This window comes from Ischnura elegans, chromosome 8, assembly GCF_921293095.1.
Source record: "Ischnura elegans chromosome 8, ioIscEleg1.1, whole genome shotgun sequence".
NCBI lineage: Eukaryota > Metazoa > Arthropoda > Insecta > Odonata > Coenagrionidae > Ischnura > Ischnura elegans.
Window position 1 is genome coordinate 117,596,522 of NC_060253.1, and position 11,160 is coordinate 117,607,681.

Here is an 11,160-nt window from a genome sequence, read left to right on the forward strand (position 1 = left end):
TCCGAGCTGACCAAACACTGAACATTTGTGAGTCACTTTTACCTCATGCCCGGGGCATGACACACTATTACGCACACACTCAGACATACCCACGCTCATCCACACATATGTGATCATCCCCTACTCGGGTCATTACATAACGAGAGAAAATACGTGACATAAGGTCAGTATGTCACAATTGCCCCCCAACACGAAGGAATTTTTCATTGCGAGGGATGAAAGGAGTCCCGCAAAGAAAAATGAGTTCGTGTTACATGGATGAACAATATAAATCACACAGGTAGAACAGAATAAATTCTCACGAGAAAAAGAAATTTGGAATAAAAAATGGAAAAAAAATACTTCTTTAGATTCCTTTACAACCAGGCAAATTACCTCGAACTCAATGCATTCTATAGTGATCGTAAGTAAAACCTGACGAGTGATGGGAGGAGACTTCCGACTATCAGCACATATGATACAAGATCGGTTCAGAGGAAAGCAAGGTATCATAGTTTTGATATCTAATTCTTTGAAATATTCCTCCGAGATCGCGGAAATTTCGCTGCCCGTGTCTAACAGCGCTTTACTCTGAACGCCGTTCGCGGAACAATTCACGATCGGACAGCAACGCCTCTCGGCATAAATACTTCCTTTCCTTTCGTCCCCTGCGCCTTCTACCTCAATTTCGTAAGTCGCGATGATCTGACATAAAACCTCCGCTTTTTCCGCGTCGGCTGGACACCGGAGGGAGTCTAGACCAGCCGGCGCGAGTTTAAACCTTCCTCCTGGTTTAATGGGGACCCACTACGATGCGGTTGAAAGGAGGATTGTTTTTCTGATGGCAAGTTGCCTCGCCCGCGTCCCCCTTTGAATGTGACTGAGTTCACTCGGTACTCGTGATCAGCTGTCGACGGCCTCGTGTTACTCGACCCGTGCTGCGAACCTTGGGGATTAGTATTACCCACTGGTGGCGCGCTTGACTGATACGTTTGATCATATAACCCAAGCAGCATTATTAACCGATCGACCGTCAGCTGTTCTACAGATTTTAGCATATTTTGCACATTTATGGGAAATTGTCGGATTAATGAATAAATAATTTCCCCTTCAGACATAGGTGGAGAACACAATCTCGCTAACGCTACTTTCTCCGTCGCGAATTGTTTCATCGTGTTCATCTTCGTTCTTACATACTTGCCTGTGATTACATGCATACGAAAATTGTATTGAGTATCGGCATCCCAGAAATTCGACAAAAACTTGTCTTTACATTCCGCAAGTGTGGCCGGAAGCGGAAATAAGGACTTCCCCCACGTTTTGGCATCTCCTTCTAACATTTGAAAGAAAACTTGCGGTTGTAATGCGTGCGGAATATTTACCACCGAGAAGTAATCATGAACTTCCTTTATGAAGGCAATGGGATGTTCGTGACTGAGGGCAGAGAAGCTTGGCTTTGTGAAAGACTGGGCAGGCACAGAAACTACCTGCGAGGTTATGCCCTTTTCTTTAAAAGTGACAATTTCATTTTCAAGCGATTTAATTTTTTCGTCGCGTGCTTTGAAACTATCCTGCTCGCTTTTCTGTGTCGCTACCACTTCCTCAACGTTCTTTTCCAACACCTCGGTACGAACCTTAACATACCCTACTTCGGAAATTACCACCTCTCGACATTGTTCGCGCACCTTCCTGACGGTTTCATCTATTTTCATTTCACAACGAGTTTCTACCTCACCTATATTTCTATTCATTTGAGACACCTCCTGAGAGAGAGTCTCCTTCCAAGTTTGAATCTCGACTTGTATTCTCTCATTATTGAGTTTAAACTCTTCGCGTAACGCAGCATTGTCAGCCTTCAGCTCATCATGCATCGACTTAGTTTTACTTGTTAAATCATCATGCATCGACTCAGTTTTACTTGTTAACTCGTCATGCATCGACTTAGTTTTACTTGTTAAATCATCATGCATCGACTCGTTTTTCAGTTGGCTGGCGTTAATTTTACTTGTTAAATCATCATGCATCGACTCAGTTTTACTTGTTAACTCGTCATGCATCGACTTAGTTTTACTGGTTAAATCTTGGATCAAGGACACGAGGGTCTTAAGAGTGCCATCCCTCGAATCTTCCGGTAATAACTCCCCCATATGGTCACTAATACGGGCGGTCGATGATGCTACCTCACGCTCGTTTGGGGTACGCAACACCATGCCTGCTAAACCAGTTGTTATGCAATTGGTTTCCGACCGACCGCTGCCCGCATCAGACTCGTCATCTTCGCTTTCCTTCTCCCGATACTTTGAAAATGCCGATTCTTTATTCCCAAGTTCTGCCATAGTGGCATGCGAAAAATAACCTCGATAAAACAAAATATCCCTTAAAAATACAAAACAATGCCAACCTTGTGAAGGTGTTCCTTGCCAGGGTTAAGACGCCTTTTATTTATTTTGCGTACTATACGCATTACCAATCGTGCCGCGAGTTGGGCGCCATTTATATGTGGCGGAACATGAAAACGCCACCTTTTTTACTGGGTGGGGAGGGCATCAATGGTCCCGAGTACGGAATGATCGAACGATTATTGAGTACTTTGAAACATAAAAAAAATATATTTTCCACTTTGAACATAGCATACACACACACTTATTGAAATTAAATACCCTGATGAGAATGGGGTGAACGACAAGTGCACAAGATGATATGGTTCGATTGCCCCCCCTCCAAAAGAAATAAAAAAAAAGCAACAATTTGTGATTGGTAGGATTCGTGGGCCGAGTTTACAATTTGCCCAAATTAAGTTTTTAGGCTGCTCTCGTGGTAACACTGAATTAGATTTCTGACAAGGAGTCAACAGTTTGATGATTACATGCGGCGCACCGGGATGGAGAGAAAATACCCAAATAATTTGGATACACAGTTTGGGGATTAAATCGGGTCTGGGTGAACGAGCACGGGGACGGGTCGCTGACTGCGACGTTCTTACGGTTTCTCGGAGCCTTGAGCAGTAGGAGCCGTCGATGATGCGACACGTTGGACCCCAAATGTCCGTGGGATCGGGGGTACTTTTCCTCCCGACCTCTGGGCGTTGGTCCTGCTTGTCGCTCGTCTGCAATGTTGCTCTCCGCTGCTGGCTACCTCCGTAGACAATCTCGTCCCGCTAACAGCACTCTTTCTGCACACCCAGATAGATGACGACCAATCTGGCACGTCATCAATCCCTTTCTGCGTCGATCAGGATAGCGTTTCTCGCCCGTCGACCGTACTAGAATTTCTCGCCTGGAGGCTCTCTCCGTCCGCCGCTTTATAGTGATATTGGAGGGGGATGATACACAGGGGATGGGTTTTTTGGGAAGAGAGGGGTTACACATGGGCCTCACTGTTGGGTGGGGCAATCACCGGTCCGAGCTGACCAAACACTGAACATTTGTGAGTCACTTTTACCTCATGCCCGGGGCATGACACACTATTACGCACACACTCAGACATACCCACGCTCATCCACACATATGTGATCATCCCCTACTCGGGTCATTACATAACGAGAGAAAATACGTGACATAAGGTCAGTATGTCACAATATATATATATATATATATATATATATATATATATATATATATATATATATATATATATATATATAAATCCCGCTATCATTTTGGCACCCGTTAATGAGCAAGTTGCATTCAATCTGGCGTCCGAGTGTAATTTGGCGGCCGTATACCGGACGCCGGATTACAAACGTGTAAAAACAGCTGGAATTGACTATTTACATCATGTAGACCCTATTTCCGAAAATTAGTATGGACGCCAATTTGTTAGCAATATGTGCAAATTTCATATATTATTAGTTCGGTATAATTCCGGGCCGAGCGTCGCTGACCACGGTGAATACCGTGCCCCCGAATATCTCCGTACAGTCTAAGCAGCAAGTGGCGTCCACTGCTTGGCAACACCGCTCTGCCTGGTTCTGCTATGAATTTCTCTTGCCCAAGCCTCTTCGAGGAGTTTTGATCCCTCGGCTGACTGCGCGTCAGCCGAGTGCGCGTCATCCCGCGCTACCGCTCCAGTTTTTACTTGGTCCAAAGTCAGTTAAAAGGACTTGCGCTCTGGTAACTTCAATAACAACGTTACTGCTATCACCTTATTTTAATTGGCACTTAAATAATTCTTTGGGGGGATTTGAGTAAAATAAATAAAGATTAGTGTATCAGGAAAGCCGTCTTTTCAGTATTAATAGTTTGCGCAAAAAATCAAGAGAAATAATGAACGCGACTGATTTTACTATCCCCTGAGAGTATAATTGGATACCTATGTTCTTAATCATATAACCACTCGCATATTTTCTTGATTACAATAAAATAAAAGAAGGCCTAATGGCTGAGGGAGGAGGCAGGGAAGGAGAGACTCACGATCTGCAGGTCCCCGCATGTCGTATGAATCGAAAAACTAACGCTATATTCTTGGGAACGCAAAATAAGAGCGATTATCAGATGAAGGGAAGGCAGGAACCTTGAAAAATAAAAGAAACTCAAAGAGCAAAGGAAGGGGGCAGGGGAGGAGTGACTCATGATTTTGAGGTTCCCGTATGTCGTATGCATCGAAAAAGCAACGCTATATTCGTGGGAACGTGAAATATGAGCGGTTCACAGACTAAGGGAAGGCAGGACGATTGAAAAATAAAAGAAGGCCAAAGAGCGGAGGGAGGGGGCAGTAGAGGAGAGACTCGAGAGTTCGAGGTTTCCGTGAGTCATATGCGTCGAAAAACAAACGCTATATTCGTGGGAACGTGAAATATGAGCGCTTCCCAGACGAAAGGAAAGCAGGGCGATAGAAAAAAAATTAAAGCCAAAAAGCGAGGGAAGGTGGCAGAGGAGGAGTGACTCGGGATCTCAAATCTATTTTTATTTCGTTGGAAGGGGGTAGAGCGGGAGGACCTGGGAGAAAATGTGGGTGCGTGGAAGGGGTTCCCCGAAACTGGTACAAAATATTTGTTTTATTTTATGCAACGGTTTTGAGGTTTATTGGGTAATTCATGTCCATTTTGTACAAGTACCTACGCATAATACTCATGTGTTTTGAGTGAGAAGCAAATTGGGTGAATATCAATTTAAAAATTAATGAGATACGAGAACACATTTAACATGTAGATCGTAAAAACATTAGTGATTCATTTTATTTATATGTCAGCGTCAGTAACATGGTCAGATTATGTAGCAATTCCATATGGCGCATCTACAGTTTTGTCTACCACTCTACAGGTTTGGGTGTTCGACGATTTTTGTCAGATATTCTGGAATTATGCTCCAACGTAACCACTTGTAAGAGCTGTTGGTTCCTTAACTTACGTAGAAAAACCCACGAAACTTGAAATTACAATCCATTAATCATAGAAACTTGTCCCGCTGTTATTTTTGCTCCTGATACTTGTTCTGTAGGAATAATGATCTCGTCACTAACGTCAGATTTTCTCTGTTAGCATTTGTATTTCGATATAAAATAATTGGCGAGAATTACAAACATTCGCTTTTGTCATTGTTACAATGGTAGTAGATCTACAAGCCAAAGTAATTCCGGGGTGGCTGTGAACCGAAGTGCTTTCTTCGTGAGGCATTGGTTCTTAGTCCTTTTACTAACTCATTCTTTGGAATAGTTATACATTTCTTCCCACGGCTCCGCAACCCTTTGGCCAAGACTAACGCATCATATACATAAGAGAACGAAATTTATTCAGCTGGAAATAGAAATATATTTTGAAAAATAAGAGCCTCATTCCCAGAGGATCTCATCCGCATTTGATGATGCATCTTATTTTATTATTAGAAAATGGATTATTTGGAAAATCAAGCTGGTTTTTTCTAGAACATGGTACCCCAAAGGTACTATTAATCTCACTTATAGCGGATTCAATTTATTTGCGAATTTAATGAATTTGTCGTGTACAAAAAGAGCAAATTAGCAACATTTCACTCGTAATAATGAAAGTACTCTCGAAGATGGACCTTAAATTAGTTTTTGATTGGTTTAAGATTCCAAAGGTATAATTCTACATGGGCCTGAAAAATTCGGAAAGAATAATTTTATGACGCACGTACGGCAAATTTGATTCATTTATTTCATTTTCCCGCAGAATGTCAGTTGCAACATTCATAAGAAACATACGCAAATAATATCAAGTAGACCTCACTATTCACCATTAGGTATTATCACCAAACTTAAAAATAATGTATTTTTAACACCTCGTGATTTTAATTACAATCATTGTTGAAATATTCATACAAAATAAAATAAAGGGATAAGTTAAACAATAGGTTGAACTGGGGGAAAATAGGGTAAAATTGTCACTTTAATCCTGCTAATAGTTCCAGTTTCAAAAATTCTTATTGACCAGGTTCTACGATTGAAGTTACGATGGCATTTAAAAGGCATCTTTTGTAATCCTAGCCGGCCTACCGAACTCATTTATCTCGTCACCTTAGCAGAATAACAATAGTTAATTTACTTAGATCATCAATTAAGCGAAGAGATAGTGGAATTGAGTTTTTAGAAAGAAATACGGATTGAGACGTAATTTTTTCCGTCATAGGTTATCGGGCGATTGACTTCCAGGTATAGGTTCTAAGCTCAAGCCTTCAAGGTCATCGGTATTCACGGGGGAGAAATGGAGCGGTGCCCTCGTTCCGTATGAATAGCATCAAAACATAGAGGGGTCCGCTAGTGAGTCTCAAACACAATGGCTTCATTCCCTTCCAGCAGTCGTAGGCTCTCTGCGTCTCAGGAATACAGTGCAGCAGTAGAAGGTGATTTTGATAGAGCCATATGGAGTAAAAACCAAGAGAACAATGGCAAAAAAAATTGGAATTCGGGTAGAAAAATCAAGAAGATATCAAGGAAAACTGTAAACCTAGAAGATAAATTGAAAGAGGTAAATTGTTTTGAAAATGGAGAGCGTCAAAGCGATATTGCGCGGAAGGTTAAACTCCCGATGCCTTATTCTGAAAAAAGACGAAGTTAAAACATCAGTGACCTCAGCCCCACCCACTTTAAACAAGCGCTCAGTGCATATGGAAAGTTCATTTTGAATTAGTACAAAAAGGCAAGGTTGGTAATCGCTCCGAGACATTTAGTGAAAACTCCGGCTGGTTTCAGTGTTTTACGCGGTAAGTAGGTATTTTCAGTGCGGCAATATCAGGTGAATCTACGAGTGTTGATTGCGGAGTCGCCGCAACATTTTCTGATTAACTCCAAGCTGTGATTGAAAGTGGCTTCTTTCTTCCTAAATTAGTTTTTAGTGCTGACGAGACGATATTGTTTCGGAAAAAAATGCAATCTCGTTCATTCATTTTCAGGGAAGGACAACTGGGTCAGATTTCAAGGCATTTAAAGACAATTTCACGTTGCTACTAATGCCTAATGGGACTTCAAATTCATGCCAGCTCTGATTTTACATTCACAAACTCCGCGAGCAATGAAATGGTATTCAACTTAGCAATAGCCTGGTATTTGGATGAGCGAAAAAGGGGCCTTGATGAGGCATTAATTTTTTCTAGGTTGGTTTGAAAATTTGTCAACTGCCGGCAATGTGTTATGAACCCATGAGATAGCAGAGGTTAGCCCACTCGAACAACAGGAGGGAATTTCTAAAGCTCGTACGGATTTTTTTTACCCGAACAAAAGTCTTTGAATGCATGCCTACTATCTTAAAAGCTATTTTAAATTATAAATATTTTTATGAAAAAGGTTTTCTAAGTCTGTCAATAGGAATATATATGGTTTAGAGGAAATTCAATACCCAACGCCTATGCCACCAGGAACGCATCTCTATCTTCCCATTGTTAAAACGCTCTCATATAACGTAATTTCGTATAGCGCAAAGATCCCAAGGAACGCATCCCTTGCGCTATACGAGGCATGGGAGTAATGAAGGTTATTTTCGTTTCCTTCGCAGGTAAGGTTTAAAAGTCACTGCAACACAATAATCTGTTTTGCACAAATTTTAAAAATATCACTCAGCCACTTCCTTACCGAAAGAAATGCTCTTACAAGCAGTTGATGATCTGTACCCCTTTTCCCTCTCATTTCTCAACGATTTTCGCCAATATATTTGGTGAACGCGATTTGTTCAATATTTTTGCTAATGACGTTCAAAGCCATTTTTTCCATAACGTTTATTGCATTGACAAATTCCTTTTCCTCAGCAGCAGAGAAATAGGAAGTCAAAACCCATCACCCTTACTTGGGCGTTGAGATGTCTCATTTCCCAGGGTTCCAGAGACATGTCGTTGTACAGTACTCCTAGGAATTCGGTAAAACAAGGCTGCCCACGAGTAGTTTTGTTACCGATTTTACATCGTTTAAAGAATTTTCAAGACCTTCAATCGAGTAGGTTAATTCAGCGCCCTACTGAGTTTTCCTTGTACTTACCGCCATTATCTACAGTTGAGCAAAAAGATTACGTCGAAGGAATATTAAAGCTATTGATTAGTGAGGTTAAATTATATAATAAGTATCTCCATGTCATTTTCATTCATATTAACTATTGAAGTAACTTGGTCCATGAAGCACCAGTTACTCCAGCAATTAAAAACTTTTGAGGTAACTGGAACACCCCTATTACAAAACCCACAGAAAGTATAAGGGTGAGAACAACGTATTCGTGAACAGAATCAACCTTCACGTTTATCCTAAAGTTGTTAATAGTTTGGAATTACACACAACATTAAAAAGAAATCCAGAGAATCTAACAGAGACAACAGGTTGTTGCTATGAAAAATCTCCACACTAAAATTCCACAGCAGCCCAAAATCACAAAATAGCTGCAAATGAGGTAAGGCATTTTTTTCAAGGATCAAAAAAACAAGTAGGTGAGCCAACCTGATAAAATTAAAATTACCATAATTACGCAAATAATCAACCCATGCTCCAGTTACCCCGAAGCACCTTTTATCCTGAACAATACATATCATTTTTGGCGTTTCGTTACTTTTTTTTTTCTTACATAGGAGGCCGTCTGCTTCCTGCCTTCTTAAATGGTTATATCTGATATAACCATTGATATAAAACGATACATGTGGCAAATTAATTTTTAGGCAAATACGTAGTAAAGTCAAAAAGTCGTTCAATGTAATGAAAGAGTAATTTTAAAAAGCGCTGGATACTGTCGAAAGTATTAAATAATTACTAGCAAGACCCCTATAGGAGTAGCAAATTACAGCTGGAGCCAGTAAAAAGTAAATAAAATGAGTAAAATACAGCTTATGAAAGGCGTTAATTCACTCTATCTATAGCGGAATATAAATAAAAAGTTGTTTTTTCATATAAAAGAATTATTTTAACTCGTCCTACTGAATGGATAACCATGAAGGCAATATCGCAAAACAAAATCAAAGGCACCACGCTAAAATACAAAAGCACTTTCATAAGATAGAAGCAGAATCATCATTTACACGTGAATAGAATCGCTTTAAATATTGTCGCCACAAAAACGTTCTTTGGATACGTCTGGGACATTTCCCAACGCCCAGGATACGATAAAGTCCATCTTTACGAAAGGAGCAAACGTGGTAAAATGCCGTCGACGCTGATATGCCAACGAACGTACCCATTGGAATAGCTATCCGTGCACATGAAATTATTGGAATCAGCCAGCAAAATGAGCGATTTGTGAAATTTGCTTTCATTTAAATGTAATAGGATATTTAAGGCCGTTTTATATGAGGTACTTCCTCGCGACTCCAATGGATTAATATAAGAACGGGACATCAACGAGCCGCAACATACCTTTTTTGATATACACTTGAACCTTGTAAATGGGAGATGGAGTTTTTTCTAGCCTCTATGCTCGCGAATACGTATCGTTCAAGATGGTGAAGCCATTATTTTTCTCGGGGTATAATCGTACGACCTGTCAGAAGGATGCTATCAAAATTTTCTTTCGTAATACCTTTCACTTACACCGATGACATTCCAAAAATTGAAATTCAACACTCAGTATGAACACAGGTAATAATATATCGGAGACCAAGTGAAGACGAACAAATCCGAATTTAAAACTATTCCTTATTAAAAATACTCCTCCAAGCATTCCAAAACCGAAGATTTGACTCCATTACTTTCCTAGAGGGGAAATGACGAAACACTTCCACTATATGATTTCCATCCAAGAGAGAGGTATGAAATGGTCAGAGAATGGGAAAGAGGTTGCAACAAAACAAAGAAGGAAAGGAAGGGAAAACCTCTGGAGACTAACGTAGCATTGCTGAAGGATAATCTGACAGAAGGGGGGACAACATCTGGAGAAATTGATCTAGCCTTAAATTATCGTGAGAAATCATGGAATCTTTTGAAAGAACTTTGCATAAGTACACTCATTTATATATTAATTCCATTTAAATTGACGTTCAATCGACACTGCACTCATTTTAGCCTCACGTATTCACTCTTCACTCATTATCTGGGGTTCCTCTCGCAATTTCCTCAGATTTCCTTATTCAATCGTTCAAATGGAATCATTGTTGAGTTGGTCAATAATTAGTAATCCACAATACTAACACAGACTTACGTAAAACCCCTTTTCAGGAATTTCTGAGGACCTAAATACCCCCCTTTTCTGTAATTTTGAGGGCCGTATCGAGTGGACTTAAAGTAAATGATATGGTTTTCTAAGCTTGTTGTCTGAAAACAGCTACATTATTAGCTAAAATTCTATTTTTCCCTTGATATTTCCGTACCAGAAGGTCTATGTGCCCCTGGCGAGTTTGCTTCCCGCATCACTTTTGCCTATTTTTAATTGATATTGTCATTCTAAGCAAGATTGTGGCATACATCATCCAATATAAGTTTGATTGCATCTTTACAACACACCGTTGACAAAAACCTTCCTTAATTTAATAATACTTAAGACTGCCGATTTTTGGCCAGCTTTTTTCGATTTTAGCCCATTGTGCGTCGTGTCCTCGGCTTTATAAAAACCAAGGGCTTTGAAATGCTTCTTCCTAAATGGAGTTTAATTAACTCATTTAATGCCTAATTTTGGCTAACTTTTAGAATCCTAGTTTCACAAAGTTCACTCCTATGATGACTTTAATCTATTTTAACAGTGATATTACGTTTAGTTAACGGTAGTTAATTGTTAATTGGAATTAATTCACCCATTTAATGCAATAACAGCTATATACTACA